Source organism: Rhipicephalus microplus, chromosome 2 (genome assembly GCF_043290135.1).
Source record: "Rhipicephalus microplus isolate Deutch F79 chromosome 2, USDA_Rmic, whole genome shotgun sequence".
Classification (NCBI taxonomy): domain Eukaryota; kingdom Metazoa; phylum Arthropoda; class Arachnida; order Ixodida; family Ixodidae; genus Rhipicephalus; species Rhipicephalus microplus.
The window spans coordinates 20,685,023-20,702,500 of NC_134701.1; the positions used below are offsets into that span (position 1 = coordinate 20,685,023).

General features: G+C 45.9%; 2 protein-coding genes across 9 annotated transcripts in view; one reads left to right on the plus strand and one right to left on the minus strand.

Annotated features, from left to right (window-relative positions):
- The window catches only part of LOC119169183 (pseudouridine-5'-phosphate glycosidase), a 2,087,124-nt gene that overhangs the window by 1,247,133 nt on the left and 822,513 nt on the right, over positions 1–17,478 (minus strand). The window lies entirely within an intron of this gene.
- The window catches only part of LOC119169934 (CD151 antigen), a 316,886-nt gene that overhangs the window by 79,537 nt on the left and 219,871 nt on the right, over positions 1–17,478 (plus strand). The gene's annotated exons all lie outside the window — the stretch shown is intronic.

Here is a 17,478-nt window from a genome sequence, read left to right on the forward strand (position 1 = left end):
TTCTTTCTACATGTCCTGTCCTTGTCTCTTCTTCTGTAGTTACGTCGTAACTACTCGTAGTATTGCGCTGTGCAAATATGATGTATGTTTTGTTATTAACCTCATCAGTATTACTTGTGTGTGGCATGATTTTGATACTTCGTGGCCAATGAGCAAGTTGCTGCTTGATGACATGCAATTTATTGCCTGTGTGTGTGTCCCATGTGCTGTGCCAATAACTCTGAGCTTTCGTTTTAGAAAAGGTTTCATGTCGAGTGCAGGAATTGGTATCGATGTATTGGCAGCGGTTTTGTTGGTGGATCCAGCTAGCTGGTTCACCAGAACGTTGCCTGGTATTTTGCGGTGTCCTGCACCCAGTAGACTACAATATTCTGCTTGGATGAGTATATTGTGCATAAAAGCGAATAAAGTGAGACGAAGACAGGGTTTTTTGTTTTATTTATTTTTTATTTCATTTATTTATAAAATACTGCGAGCCCAAACAAGGGCCCAAGCAGGAAGGGCAAAAGAACACAAACAAAGCAAATAAAGGCAGAGAAATCGCATACTGAGCAAAAAAATAACACTGGCGTGTGTACAAAAGAAACTGCAGCAAAAAATAAGGCAAAAACTACATAATTTTTTAAAAAGTGGTACGTCAAGGTGAAGCAACAAAGGTAGAAACATCAAACAAAAAGTTTTCACACACTGAAATAAGACCATGTGGTAAAAGCACGTCAGACATATATACACAAAGAGGCATGAGTGACATTGGCTTTTTAAACTAAGGATCAAGGAACAGAAGGATAACATATTGCCGCGCCCGAAACAAAGAACGAAGACGATGTGCGCGCCAACAGCCTCGTGAAAAGGGGGACTAAAGAAGACGGCGTGCTTTTGTTTTTGCTCGCCTGCTCTTGGCTCCTGCATAAAAACACACGCCGTCGGTTCTCGGACTCAACGTCTCGGTGCACTGCTTACGTTGAACCGCGACACTGGTGGAGGCGCTGGGTTGCAAGCCTGCCGATGCTCAACACCCCATCTGGGAGCCGTTCATCAAGTCCCGACACGCAGCCATCTGTTACGACACCAGTGCACCGCTTCAGTCGGCGGTTGATGGCCTATCTCCTGAGCTGACCTCCTTCGACGAACATTCTACCAGGCATTACGTACCTCTACCAATGGCCTCCGCTAGCCAGCCACAGTTGGTCCAAGGGATACAAGGCAGCCCCGTTTCCAATCCAACCCAGGTAACACTTCTTCAGCCACTTGTGCCGGATCGCTTCAGTGGTGCCCCACACGAAGACGTTGAAGATTGGCTTGAGAATTACGAACGCGTTGCCGACATCAACCAGTGGAATGCTCAACAGAAGCTCGCCCGCACGTATTTCACTCTCGATGATGGCGCTCACACGTGGCTTGAGAATCGAGAAGGCCGTATATCCACATGGGATGACTTTCGTCAGCAGCTGATTGACACCTTTGCTAGCGTGGACCGTCGAGAGTGGGCTCAGCAGTTGCTAGAGTTAAGGCTTCAAAAACCTAACGAAACTGTGGCAATGTTTGCTGAAGACGTGACGCGCCTCTGTCGTTGGGCTGATCCCAACATGTCCGAGGAGACGAAGTTGCGCTACCTTATGCGTGGCGTGAACAACTGTTCGCTGGACTTGTGCGCAATGCCCTAACTACCGTGGCCGATTTTATAAGAGAAGCGACTGCCATTGAGCGTGCTCTGCACCAAAGATCGAGGCAATATGATCGCTCGTCCACTACCACCCTAGTCAACGCCGCTTCAGTGACTCTAGACAATCAGGGCTCCCTACGTGACCTTATCAGAGATATTGTCCACGAAGAAATGCAGAAGCTTTGGACTCCTCCAGTGGATACACCAGTGACCGCCGTTGCCGCAGTCGTTCGTGACGAACTTAGGCACGCTTTTTCAGCAGCTGATCTCGATCGCGATCAGCGTCAACTGAGTTACGCCGACACTGTCCGCCGACCACCACCCGTCCCGCCCATTACGTCTTACTACCAGCCACCTACAACCGCACCTTCGTCGCAACCATTGCAGGAGGCTTTCAGACGTCAGCCCATGTCTCCGATGTCTCCATGCCACCAGCCACCACTTGCCGCGCCTTACTCACCACCACGAGAGGACATAAGACGCCCACAATTTCGCAGAACGGACGCTTGGCGCACCGTCGATCGGTGCCCTCTCTGCTTCAACTGTGGTGGTGCCGGCCATATAGCTCGCTATTGTTGGTACCGCGACACATCGCTTCGCCCGTCTCGGCCAGGGTACGACGGTCGCCGTGCCAATGACGACTACATTGTTCGCCATGACGACCCTGGTTTTCGAGGACCTTCAACAACGTGGTCTCCCTATCACGAGTCGCCTCCTCATCGCCAGCCCAATTCCGCCCACAGGTCACGCTCTCCATCCCCTGCTCAGACATCATCACCGAATCGACGTACTTTTGCTGACCTTCAGGGAACAAGGTCGCCCAGCCCTTACCGGGGAAGCTAAAGGCGGCGACCTCTCGGGGTAAGGTCGCAGCCCGACCACAAGACGATAAAAAGTCCCCAGTACTGCCGCGACAGAACGACTTGACGCCGATGAATATTAACAATGACGAAATGGTGAGCGCCGACCTCAATGTAATTATTGACGGAGAGCAAGTGACGGCCTTAGTCGATACGGGTGCTGATTTTTCCATAATAAGTCGCAAGCTGGCTGATCATCTTAGAAAAGTAAGAACGCCATGGACAGGACCACATATAAGAACAGCGGGTGGTCAATTGCTGCTCCCTACTGAAAGATGCACAGCAAGAATCAGCATAGGGGACTCTTTTTTCGTCGCGACTTTCATTGTTCTCCCAGAGTGCTGCAAAGATTTAATTATAGGAATGGACTTTCTCAGGGAGCATGGCGCAATAATCAACATCCCGGACCGCGTGGTTTCATTTTACGAGAGGGCTCGTCTGACTGATCCTACATCACCAGAGCACAAATCCTTTCGTCTCAAAGACCACAATATAGTCGTGCCGCCTCGATCATGTATCCTCGTTTCAGTAGCATGTGACGTACCGTTCGACGGTGAAGGAGTCGCCGACCAACTAACCTCGCTGCTTTTCACTCACGGGATTTCCGTAGCACGAGGAATAGTCAATGTCACTGACGGCCGAACGAACTTGCTGTTGACCAATTTCACCTCCGAGCGACGGCACCTTCCAAAAGGCACAACGTTGGCACGTTTCGATGAGATCGCAGATGTTCATGACTGCTTTTCAGCACTCGAAGCAACACCTGCACAAGACCCACGTGACCTAGTTCCTAACCTTGACGTCAGCCCTACTTTAACTCAGCAACAGCGGGAACGCCTGCTTGTGCTGCTAGACGAGTTCCACGACTGTTTTGCGTCGACCTCGAAAGTTGGCCGGACGTCCTTGACCAAGCACCGAATCATCACAGAGGACACGGCTAGACCAATCCATCAAAATCCGTACCATGTGGCTTCAAAAGAGCGAGAAGCGATAGAACAGCAGGTAACAAAAATGCTTGAAGACGACGTCATTCAACCGTCGAAAAGGCCCTGGGCATCACCTGTTGTTCTAGTGAAAAAGAAGGACGGCAGCCTGCGTTTCTGTGTAGACTATCGAAAGCTAAATCAGGTTACAAAAAAGGACGTGTACCCGCTTCCCCGCATAGATGATTCGATTGACAGGCTTCGAAACGCACGTTACTTCTCTTCCATGGACTTAAAGAGCGGATATTGGCAAATTGAAGTAGACCCCAGGGATCGTGAAAAAAACGCTTTCGTGACGCCAGACGGACTGTACGAATTTAAGGTTTTACCATTTGGCTTGTGCTCCGCGCCTGCTACTTTCCAGCGTCTCATGGATACCGTTCTCTCTGGGCTTAAATGGAGAACCTGCCTAGTATATCTTGACGACGTCATTGTGTTTTCTACAACGTTTGACGAAAACCTTTAACGATTGCAAATGGTCTTGCAGGTCATACGAGCCGCAGGCCTGACGCTCAAGCCGGAGAAATGTCACTTCTGCTTTGAGGAACTGCAGTTTCTTGGCCATGTCGTCAGTTACGCAGGAGTTCGTCCAGACCCCGAAAAAGCTGCCGCCGTCGCACAGTTTCCAACACCATCAGATAAAAAGGCAGTGAGGCGCTTCCTGGGTCTCTGTGCATATTATCGGTGGTTTATTCCAGATTTTGCGCGCATCGCGTCGCCTTTAACTCGTCTCACGAGGAATGACGTTGCATTTGTTTGGGCGACGAACAGGAAGATGCTTTCAATGACTTGCGGCAACGTCTACAGACGACCCCCGTGCTTGCCCATTTTGATGACACAGCCCCTACAGTGCTCCATACTGACGCCAGCAATGTTGGCCTCGGAGCTGTGCTTGTACAGCGCCAGGATGACGAGGAAAGAGTGATCGCTTACGCAAGCAGAACTCTGTCACGCACAGAAGCAAATTACTCGACCGCTGAAAAGGAATGCCTCGCCGTGGTGTGGGCAGTTATGAAATTTCGCCCATACCTGTACGGCCACCCATTCAAGGTGATTAGTGACCACCATTCGTTGTGTTGGCTAACAAGTTTAAAAGATCCTTCCGGGCGATTGGCACGCTGGAGCCTTAGACTACAGGAGTTTGATATAACGATGGTGTATAAGTCGGGAAAACGACACACGTACGCCGACTGCCTATCTCGATCACCAATAGAGTCGGCTGCTGCTTTTGATGAAGAGACAGCGTTCCTCGGAATCCTCGACACGTCAACCATCGCAGATCACCAGCATGACGATCCTGAGCTACTTGGCTTGATTAATTATTTAGAAGGACGAAGCCAGAATGCACCCAAAGCCTTTACAAGAGGACTATCGTCGTTCTGTCTGCGAAACAATGTCCTTTACAAAATGAACTTCTCGTCAGACGGGTCCACCTACCTGCTTGTCGTCCCTACCACTCTTCGATCTGAGGTGTTGCAAGCGTGCCACAACGACGTAACATCTGGACATTTAGGCTACACGCGCACACTGAGCAGAGTTCGAGGGAGATATTACTGGCCTAGACTCACCGCTACCGTGAAGCATGATGTTCGGACCTGCCTCGATTGCCAGCGGCGCAAGTCCCCTCCAACGAAACGAGCCGGTTTGCTACACCCTGTCCAGATCCCGACAACGCCGTTTGACCAGATCGGAATGGACCTTTTGGGCCCACTTCCCACCTCTAGTGTTGGTAACCGTTGGATTATAGTGGCGACCGACTACCTTACTCGCTACGCCGAGACAAAAGCCATCCAGAAAGGCACAGCAGAGGAGGTAGCCAGGTTCTTCATAGAGAACATTGTGCTGAGACACGGTGCGCCATCGATCGTTATATCAAATCGCGGAACCGCATTCACAGCCGCGCTTTTAGATCATGTGCTGGTGCTCAGCGGTACTATTCATCGCAAGTCAACAGCTTGCCATCCACAAACCAACGGGTTGACCGAGCGACTTAACGAAACTATGGAAGACATGCTTTCAATGTATGTGGACTTCGAACACAAAAACTGGGACGAGATTCTCCCTTACATAACGTTCGCATACAATACTGCGAAACAAGAAACCACACGGATGACCCCATTTAGCCTTGTTTACTGACGAGAAGTAAGAACGATGTTAGACGCGATGCTGCCACACGAATGCGATGACAACGAAACGAGTGCTGACGCGTTTACTCAACGTGCAGAGGAAGCCAGGCAGCTCGCACGTCTGCGAATATACAAACAGCAAGAGTACGACGCAGGCCGCTATAACCAACGTCATACACCTGTAACGTACGAAACCGGGGACAGGGTATGGGTGTGGACGCCTGTACGAAGACATAGACTATCCGAAAAATTGCTCAGAAGGTACTTCGGACCTTACCGAGTGCTGCGACGACTAAGTGACGTTACCTATGAAGTCGTCCCGGATAGCCCAAACTGTTCAAGGCGTCGCCAGAACCGACCTGAGCTTGTGCACGTAGTGCGCATTAAGCCATACGTCAGCGAGTGACTCTGCAAGGCACCGTCGCTTCTACAAAGTGACTTCTTGCGCAAATTACTGTCTCAGCTATTGCATCGGGGCGATGCTCTTTTAAGAGGAGGCAAATGCCGCGCCCGAAACAAAGAACGAAGACGATGTGCGCGCCAACAGCCTCGTGAAAAGAGGACTGAAGAAGACGACGTGCTTTTGTTTTAGATGCGGAGCATCTTATACTCGCGCCTTGTAGTGCGCCGTCCGCGCCGTCCGCACCGCTTCTCGAACATTCGACAGCTGACGCGCGCGCATGCGCCGTCGCGCCGTCGCCCACTCTTCCACCATCTGTGCATCCCTTCCTCCTCTACACACCGCGCGCGCTTCACTCCTCCACCATCTGTGCACCCTTCCTCCTCTACACACCGCGTTCGACATCTACAATTCTCCTGATTCTCCAGTGGACGCGCATGTGGCGTCGCGCTTCGAGAACATTCAACAGCTGACAGTGCATGCGCCGTCGTGCTGTATATATACTCAAGGTCGGCGCTCGCTCGCTCAGTTGCCGCTCGTCGGTTGGTTTGTACGGCGCGTCGACGTCCAAGGTCGCGGTGAAATGAATTCCAACGAATCCACAAACACAATGATCGACGTCCCTTCGACCAGCGCCGCCCTTTCGCATACGTGTGTACGTGCTCACTCATTTAACACCCCCTCCTACAACCACGTTAACCAATTTAGCCATCGACCCAAGTAAGTCGCAATTTAACACCCCATTTCACAACCACGTTAACCAATTTAGCCATCGACCCAAGTAAGTCGCACTTTAACACCCCGTTAACCAATTATATGGTCCGCATCCTCCTCAGTGTTCCCCCGAGGGAAGCTGCGGGCAATTTTTTTTGCTCGCCTGCTCTTGGCTCCTGCATAAAAACACACGCCGTCGGTTCTCGGAATCAACGTCTCGGTGCACTGCTTACGTTGAACCGCGACAAAATAATGAAGCTATTCAAATTGGTACATCATATTGGTACATCAAAAGTGTACTCCAACACGCTTAGAAAAGATTGGTATATTCGTTAATTAAGTACTATCGTACTTAGTTTGTGACAAGTAACGTTGACAAGTAACAAAGATTCGATGACAAGTAACGGGCTTGTCACCGAATCCAATAATCAGCTAGTAAATGCAGCCAGTAAAAGTAACCAGAGGGAAATGCTCGACCTCGTTGGGCTCGTAACCAACACTAGCCCAAATACTAACAGGCGGGGTAAAAGCACTAAGTTTTTGTATAGTTAAAATTACTCCCTAGTTAGTAAGTGAATAGTGCTGAATCGAGTGGTTAGTTCATTACTAAATTCTTAGTAGCCCCCACAAACAGAGGTTTATGCCTATTTTGTTAAATGTTAGTGTTCATGACCATATCAATATGATTCTATTACAAAAGTATAATATAAAAACGAATTGACGTGGCCCTCGTAAATTATTAATGGCTTCTAATGACGTCATGTAACTATACTGGGGTAAGCACGCATCACAGCAACATACTTATAGAGAATCGACATGATCATATGATGAAACTTCATTCACATATGTATGATCATAAGTGAATCTCATTTATTCATATGAACTCCTATGAGCATATGATCTTCATACTCACATGATTATAGGCTCATATGAGTATGAGAACTCATGTGAGTGGATCACGAGAACACGCATGCCAATCCATGCACAAGGGAATCTTGAAGACTTGAACATAGCAGAATTCTGCTGTAGCAGTAGTTTGAAGACTATATATACCTCTGTTTTGGGACCGCACACCCCGTACTGGTTAGCAGTCACAGAATTTATAAGATAATTGTTGTTTCCTATGCATCATCATGCCCTCTTCTACTTACTTATGTTTATGTCATTACGTACCACGGAAGTTCTTATTCCAGGTATTTAATAAATTTAGAGTTTGCCTAAATTTGGTTACGATCTCACCATTACGGCAAAATGTACTGCGACATCTACGACCGACCTGGCAACGTAGGTGGCTTAGTAGTTGCCTAGTTAAAAACACTAAGAAAGGTTCCCTTGTTAGTAACGACTAAGGTTACAACCTGTGCTAGCTGGTGGCTAGTAAAAGTATGCCGAAGAGGTAGTAAAATACTCCGGAAACTAGTAAACAATTGCGTTTACTAACTGCTTATCACCTTTTTTCTAGGAGTAAATGCATAATATTTGAGGGGTTGGTGCTTTTGTTTTATTTTTAATAAAAGACTATTTATCGCGGAAAACACCTACTTGCTGTTTTTTCGCAAGATCATGAAAGAAAAAAAAAAGCGTGTAGTATTTTCTTGCTGAAAAGAAGTCAATTACGTGGTAGAGAACACGCTATGTAAACGCCATATCTGAAAATTTGTAAGTTTGCTCTAATCCAAATGGTGCAATGTGTTTTTTTCTAGAATATAATGATGAATTTTTAGAACAACGCAAATAATTATGAAGAAAATTGAAGGTGAGGTTTTTTATTAGAAAAATTTTAATTCACCAAGAGTTTTTTTTTTGATGATTCGAGCAACAAACTTCTTTACTTGAAACATTTATTTATTTATTTATTAGAATACCCTCAGGGCCCGTAGGGCATTACAGAGGGGGTGGGTACAACATATATAACACACAAGAAAAAAAAACAAAATAAAGAAACAAGTATCAGATGCGCAAATCAGGAAGGCAACATAAGTCAACTAAAAATGTATAAGAATTCAAGCACATACAAGACAAAGATAGATAATGAAAACTGCGTATAGTTACAAGCATTGCTGAGAAATTGCAGTCTTGAATAACAAAGGGTCTGTTATTGATACAACGGACATTACGAGACAAATGAAAACGCAGTCTACAATTTTTTACATAATAGACTATCAGTGCTTTAAATATGAACAAAATAGCATTCGCAGAAGCAGCAATCGTGTCCCAAACACTTGTGAGTTTCAAAAACATTGCATTACATGAACATTTTAAAAAACGCCTAGATTGCCCAGAAATAGAAACGAGTATGTGAAATGTTTCTCCATTACTTTTGTTAAAGTTACGCTGTAAAATATTGGTGGTATATAGCTTGGGTTACTGCTAGCATGGTCGTTAATTCACGAAATCGCACTCTTCAGGAAATCAACTTTGCCACCCGGCAATGCTTCTCGAGTGTTTCTTGGTTGAAAACATTTTTTATTTGAAAACTAAATGTGAATTTGCGTTATTCGGTCATACGGCCATAGTATACAAAATGATGAAGAAAATCGAAAATCAAGTTTATCACGTTTTTTTTTTATCTTTCGTAGAATAGACCTGAAAGTTAGGATGGCCGTCAGTCCGTTAGCTGTTTTAAGAGCTTGGCCTTAGCCCAGCTATAAAAGATATTCCAGGCCAGTGCCAGGTAGGGCTCTGCACCCCATGATGCACCCCGGAAGAGCCCCTCAGCCCCCGCGCGTGGCCAACAGACCGTTAGCTGTTCTAAGAGCTTGTAAGCCCGTGGCATGTTCCGAGCTTCGTATCCGCACGGTGAGGCGTCACCACCATCGAAACGACGACAGCGCACCACCGGTGACGGCAAACGAACGCCATCTAAGTCGTTCTTTTTTTTTGACAATTTTAATTGTAAGATTTGAGAACGGTAAGCATAAAAAACTGTTTCTCATTTAATTTTAGGCATTCAGAAGCATTCGTGGTGCGAATGCCTGGAAAATTCGAAAGTGACGCACTTTAGGTGGCAGTGCGGACCAGAAAACTATACGAAAACGAACAGTCGGGCCACACTGCTCGTGAAAGGCAGGCGGATACGTTGATATCAATCACAAAAAGTTTGAAGAGAACTGTCAACGAGTTGTTACGACATCTTCAGCGACAGAAGTGCTGGAACGTTATCAGTATACCTTTACTTATTGCAGCGAACGTTTGCAGAGGACTAAAAAAATGTGAACGCATTGCAGAGGACTGAAAAAATGCAGGAAGTTTCTTGCAAGTGCGCACCAGGTATACCAGGCTCCTCCGAAGATTGACGAAGGATGACATAGTGAATGGCTGCCTAGTACACAATGAATAATGACGTAGTTGGCATACCTTGAAAGTGGGCGTGATAGCTATAGTTAAAAAGTGTTTAAAACTGCTCTGAAAGGCCGCGCTTCCAGCTTTCGCTGTGACAGTGCGACGCGTTCCGCGCTGCAGGCTTGGCGGTTTTTCTTTTCACGAAAAAAAAAAAAAAGAACCTATATGCTGTTTCATCTGGTGAATTACAGAGTTTGCAGTGATTGGCGCGTCAAAGTAAACAATTTGATCTGTTTTTCAGGCAAGGCTCATAATGTTATGCTAGACAGATCTTATAGCGCGCGTTTGACGCTCTGGTGTTGTCATTCACGTGAACCATACGAGGTTTTTGAATGGCGATTCTTATCTTTTATCAAAATACTTGGTGGGCCGCTGTTGATTGTCATGAACTTTTGATGGAGGCGGAAATGCTGTTGGCCCGTGTGCTCAGATTTCGGTGCATTTAAAAATCCCCAGGGGGTCAAAATTGCTAGAGCCCTCCACTGCGGCGTCCATCCTAATCATATGCTGATTTTAGGACATTAAACCCCACATATCAATCATTGATTCGCATGTAGACTATTTTGCAATTGACGTGATGTAAGAAGATAATGGCGCACAAATAGGGAGCCAGTTACTACTTATCTCTTAGAGGTATCTTACATAGAGCACATAGGGTCCGTGTCTACACAGTGCTCATATGGTTTAAGGCACATAGAGTCCAAGACAATATACAACTTAGCATAACAATTAGGACATAAGATTTCAAAACAACGTATTCAACAAACACATATATGTGCAAATATATGTCATGGTAACAAATTGAAAATCTCCGGTGCATACAGCCAGCAGTCACATAGCTGTCAACATAATAGTCAGCAGTTGCATAAACGTGCGTTTTCACGTTATAAAGAGAAAAAAAAACATAAATGCACTATTATCAGCCAAGAATGTCTCTGTGTTAAAGGAAAACTTTCAATGATTTTGCTGCGTACTTCTGTGAACCTCTTGTTGGCTGCGGGCCCAAACGTTTCCTAAAACATAATGGTACGTGATCTAAAGTAATTAAAGATGATATAAATGGCGTCTTGGTGTGTGTGTGTTTTTTTTTTGGGGGGGGGGGCATTCTAGAAGGAGGATACATGCGTCTTCATCTACGAATCCCCAATCACATTCAATGTCATATAAGAGCCAAGCCCCGCCGCGGTGGTCTAGTGGCTAAGGTACTCGGCGACTGACACGCAGGTCACGGGATCGAATCCCGGCAGCGGCGGCTGCATTTCCGATGGAGGTGGAAATGTTGTAGGCCCGTGTGCTCAGATTTGGGTGCACGTTAAAGAACCCCAGGTGGTAGAAATTTCCGGAGCCCTCAACTACGGCGTTTCTCATAATCATATGGTGGTTTTGGGATGTTCAACCCCACATATCAATCAATCAAATCATATAAGAGCCAATACGTTCGGGGAAATTCTTGAGGAGAATCAGAAACGAGCACCACACCAGGAATGCGCATAAAATCAAAGACGTTTTGCCTGTGATTTTATTAACTATCCCGTGAAGTCTTCGTTTTTAATTGTCGTCAAAGCGTTTGTTTACGCAGGACAACTAAGGTAAATTCACTTCATCACGTTACTTAATGTCAGGTAAATGTGGAGTTGTGCTCTATCCTTTCTTATTTCTATTTGTACTTTGACTAAAATTAGTGAATATTTACAATAATTTTCTTTCGTAATATATCTTTGGGCTGCAGACGCAAATTGAAGTGCACGACGAGTGCGCGTTCCCCGAAGGAAATGTACTGCGCCACAGGCAATTGATGTCCTTCCTCGAGTGTGTACAGTGACCAAAATACGGGGAGGAGGCGGGCTGGCCGCTATGCCGCCTTTTCTTTCTCGTTCTCGTCGGGAAGAGACTCCTCCCTATAACAGCACCCGTCGGTTTCCCCCTAAGAGAACAACGTCGCAGGCGACTAACCGAGGGGGCTCCATTTACTCATGATGGATGGATGGGGAGTGACCGCCTCTACGAAGCAAGAGAGAAGTTTCTTGCGAGGGAGCGTGTTTGTTGGGAGCGCGATGGAGGACAAGAGGAGAGGGGAGGGCGCGGCCCGCTCGCGCTACATCACTTTGGGGTGCCGAGACGAACGAGCGCGGAGAAGCTACGGGGAGGTCGACAATCTTGGCTGCAGCCGAAGGTATACCACCGATCGATGGGCCGAAGGGAATCGACTGCTTGGGGCGGCAACTAAGTGTCCCTTCGTCTACATGTGTGTACGTTATGCTGATACTGCGAGGTAACCTTTGACGGCAAGTTCAATGCAGGGTACACGCCTTCGCGTTGCGTGCACCGCTATGCGTGTGCATTGGGCGTGCGTTGTGGATGGCACAAAACAATTTGTAGAAACCAGCCTATCACGTGTTAATGCCCACCCACATTGAGCGAACTTGCAAAGCCGGCCGTCCTCTCGGCGGAGTGTTCCCGGAGAGAAGCCGCTGTACGCTACTAAGTCCTTAAGAGAGCCAGTGTACAACTGCGGGGTCCGAAATCTGGGATTAAGAGATAGCTACGCAAATGTCCAGCGTGCCTGCGCTGCACTCAGAATTTCGCGAATAACAGCGTTGATAAGGATGACCCGTATGACAAAAGGGCAATTTTGTCTGCTTTCGGTTTTTCGCTCGGCCCCCTTCCAGCCGCTCAAAGTGGTAGGTGTAGTCGATGTATGACGGCACAGGCGAAAACCACATGAAGAGGAGCGTGTCGTGCCTCTTGTCTGGTCCCGTTTTCGCTAGAAACGTGTTGTATCGTGCGGCGGACGCGCCGCACGGAGAACACAGGGCACGGTGCTGAAGCGCCGGCCGACACGAGGTACGCAGCAGCCGGTATAGCCAAGCAGGAGCTGCTCTTTTTACATACACAAGCATCACTATATATACATATGTACAACGCACTTTAGGGGCCAGCCAACCGGTTCCGAAACCAGAACTTAAACCACGACACCACATCACCCCCCCCCCCCCTCTTGAAAACAAGATGACTTGGGTTCTCCACGCAACTAATGCACAATACCAATAAAGTGTACAAAATATATAGAAAAGTAATTATGCACAACATAACAGTGCGTAGAATGACACCGCAAACACACAAAAATGCAAAGGCAATGCATCCTGAGAAAGAATAACATTTAACACAAGCACACACTGCACGAAGCACAACTAATAATGAAGAATTGAAAATGTATAGCATGCAACAAGGCACATTGCCAATTCACCTCTACATCATCCCCTCCCCTTAGAGAGAATGCCTGCGTAGTCACAGTCATGTTTGAGTCTATGGCGTAGACGCCTGTAGCGGTACCATTTCAACGACAGGCGCCTGAACTGTCGCCGCTCACAGCAGAACACAGGGCACGGCGCACTACGCCCACATCGATAACATCATCGGCGAGCAGCCAACGACCACGTCTTGCTCCATGCACGTGGCGGTGGCGTCAGGTGCTCGCCAACGTCCTCGTGGGAAGTGCGGTGCGAGAGGCACTGGCCAAGTAAACAAAACGCGCTACAGACAAGTTGCATGACCGCATCAACTGCGAGCCGGTGCCTAATGTCGTGCTGGTGTGGACCAACCGGAATATTTCAGCCAGCGTGGCCGGCAACACAAATTTCTCATGAGACGTAGGGTATTTGGACGTGTTTTTTCCGCATGTCAGTGAAAAATATTAACGATGCGCATGATATATACAAAACTTACATGGCTAGAGGCATTCGAAAACTCAACCCTTCTTTGAGTGAAATTATAATTGTCTTAATTCAGATGTCACCACCACAGGGCAGAGACGATAGATAACACGTTCACGAGGTATAATTTGTTGCATCGAGCTGCTTTCAAGTTTTGAGGTGGTGGTCGGCTTCACTTGCCAATGCGAAAGCTCCTGGTGCCTCATCAAACTCGAAAAGGGGTCTTCGGTGTCAATGCGAGGGTTGCATGATATAATGTCGCCGCTTCGTAAGATCATTGTTACGTCACTTGTCACAAGAATTTTGGATGTCTTCGTGAAGTGATTGCGAGGTGATCACTTGTCGTCGCATCGTCGTAGCTGGACCGATCCCGGAGGCAACGCAAAACGATGCTAGCTGCACTAATGTGCCCAGTCGAGTGAGAAGATGAAAATGCCTTTTACCTGGCGGTGGTCTTTATAATAATAATAATAATAATAATAATAATAATAATAATAATAATAATAATAATAATAATAATAATAATAATAATAATAAATAATAATAATAATAGATATTATTATTATTATTATTATTATTATTATTATTATTATTATTATTATTATTATTATTATTATTATTATTATTATTATTATTATTATTATTATTATTATTATTATTATTATTATTATTATTGCTGAGATCCATGGTCCACAAGCAACGCTATGATTATGAAATGTGGTGACTAGAAATTTCGGCCATCTAGGGTTTCTTAATGCGTCCCCAAATCTTTCAGCCATCTTTGGTGAAAGCGTAAGGAACCATGCGAGGCTTTGCGATGACAGCGTCCCTTTTATAGCACAGCTGTGACCATGCGCTCCTCCTAGCTCGAGATTTTGTTGTTATTATTATTACTAACATTGTCGTTATTGTAATAACTCTTAGTAATATTATACTATTTTAATAAGTTACCTTTCATTGCAAGGTGATCTTTCTCAAATGAACTTTTTTGATAAAAAAAAAACATGTTCAAAATTGTTCGCTTTATCGCAGATGCACCTTAGTTTTTTTTTTCTTTCTGCTCACTATACCGCCAGAAACCTTGCAGCCTCAGATGGCCAAATGATAGGGCGTGTCGGCACTGCAGCTGCCTTTTACTTCTTTCCATCGATCGCCGACCTGTTTATTTTAGCAGTGTTTTTCTTAAGAACCAAAGCTCCAAGTGGGTTAGCGCCCCAAGATACAGCTGAGTGTATATTTCCACCTTCACTTGAAACACGCTTTCTTGTTTTCTTAGCCTCTTCACGCATATAGAGTAAAGAACAGATTTTTCTCTTCTTTAGCTAATGCAATATATAACTATATACACGCTCCAATAGAAACCGCATTCCCTTGAAACAGGAAAGCGCTTCTTCTTGAATTATCGTAAAGTGCATTCATTCGTACTTTGTATTTACCTTTATTGTAGTAACTGATATACCGTTTTTTTTCCCATCGCTGCTACTCGGTGTTTCTATTTTTCAAATATATATTTATGAGTTCTGGTTAACGCTCCTTGTTACCATGTTGCTTGTACTGCCAGGTACATGCTTAACGACCCTCCTATTAATTTTCAACTTTGAGTCAACGCTCTCACCAGAACTTCATTTCTCTTCGTCTGCTGTACGTCTTTCATGTTTTGTAGTCTCGGTTCGAAACTCACTGTCCAATCGCTGAAGTCGCTACTGACTCAAGCATCCCGATGCGTCTGCATGTCACACTTATTCTGTACGTTAGTGTTGCGCGGCGCTATCTTTAGGTATAAGGCAAAACGCAATAACTAATGTTATTTATGGTTAAATAGGCTAATATCGACCTCAGCGTTGGATATTTTCTAATAAATGGTTGGCACCAATGTCCAGCCAGGGCGCATGCGCGGGGAGCGCACGAACCGCTCTCCCGCTCACCATTGTTGCATGTGTTGTGTGTGCGTCGCCATAATCGCCGCGTTAAAACACTCTGTTTATAAATGTCTCACGGTGTTTTCCGTGTTAAGACTCTGTAAATAAACGCGCTATAAGCTTTGATCCGTCACGCAGTAGCAGTCGGGAACTACAAACTATATGCAGCACCACGTGCTCTCTATTACTTTCTCTGCATGTGTTCTCGTCTGTATTAGTGCAGTTAAACCTTTAAGAATGAACGTCAGTCAACTAACCCAATTCGGTTCGCTCCTCGGCTAATTATGTATTGCTTTAATGGCGAGAAAGAAAATACGGCATCACCACCACGGTGCTCGGAAGGCGAGGAGTGACATGGCGTGATCCAGTGCAAGAGGAAACTCGTACCGGGTCACGTGGCGTAGCAAACATTCTAGGCTGCCGGGCACAAACAACTCATATCGGAGAAAGTGTAGATTGACGTGCGCTGGCTGCCGTATCGCGCATGCGGCTCTTCTATATGCACTGTATACTCTGCAGGGATGAGCACCAAACAGAGGAGTACTTAATCCGTATCGGAAACGAGGTAGCGGCGTGACTGCGACAACATCCTATTGTCGCTTGGTGCACTATAAACCTAAATATCGAAATACAGGACAATGAAGAGACTGCCGCAATGGCCTAAAAAGATATTAAGGCTATCATGCTGCAGTAATGAGTATATCTGGTGTTGTACGTACCAAAACTACGATATGAATATCCGGGACGCCGTGGGAGAGGGCTCCGCAAATTTCTGCCATCAGGTGTTGCGTACCATATACATGACACCGCACATTCTACATGGGCATTCCGCGATGCTTATACGTATATGCCGGTTATCCGGAAGATAAGGTGTGGGAATATGTGGCGCTATACTATTTTATGGTAAATTGGCTGTAGAGTGACATAGAAATACGTAACGTGACCAGAAACCATCGGGAAATGTAAAAAAAAGGGCCTGTTTCCCGCGACACATGTATTGAGTTTTACCCCGACATGAACGCGATTAAAGATCTCGTTTTGCAAAAATGTCGGAGTTAGTGTCGTCGTGGACGGCAATGGTTGTGAGCTTTTTAGGTGAAATTATCACCACATCCGTTACCGAAAAATCAAGAAAGATGCAAATAAAATAGATAATAAAGACTTCCGGATCCGAATGAGGATCGAACCCATTCTATCTCCGTGGTAAGCGAATGTTATAGAATGCTATTTGTTTTTGTTTTTTTTTTGAAACTGCTCCTAATGAAAAGAACGCTATGAATGTCAAAGTCTAAGGAGTCTCCTTAATGCATCATGTATATTGCGTGGCAGAAGCGTAGAATTTCGCCAGGCCTCAAAACATGAGAACTGATCAACGAGAGGGTGTTTTAAAGGGCTACCCATCACAAAGCGCTCATAAATATTTGATCATCACCGTCAGCTGTGCAGGTTTTCGTTAAGCCCTGCGGACGCGTAAGGTCCTTCGCTAATTCGCGAAATGGTGTAGTGGAGACTCAAGAACCCTGCTAATAGGCATTCAATATTACTTTCGAATAACCTATATTGCCACGTTACTTTCCTCAATTTTTGTTATAGCCCCGTTACACTGTACGTAATTCTCAGCGCAAACCGCGCCTGTAGAGTTCGAGAAACTTCGGGACTGTAGTAAATCATTTCGTCAACATTACGCCCACTGCGCGAACATTATAGATTATTCTGAAACCTATGTGGCCGCTAGCGATAACGCTAGAATATTCGACG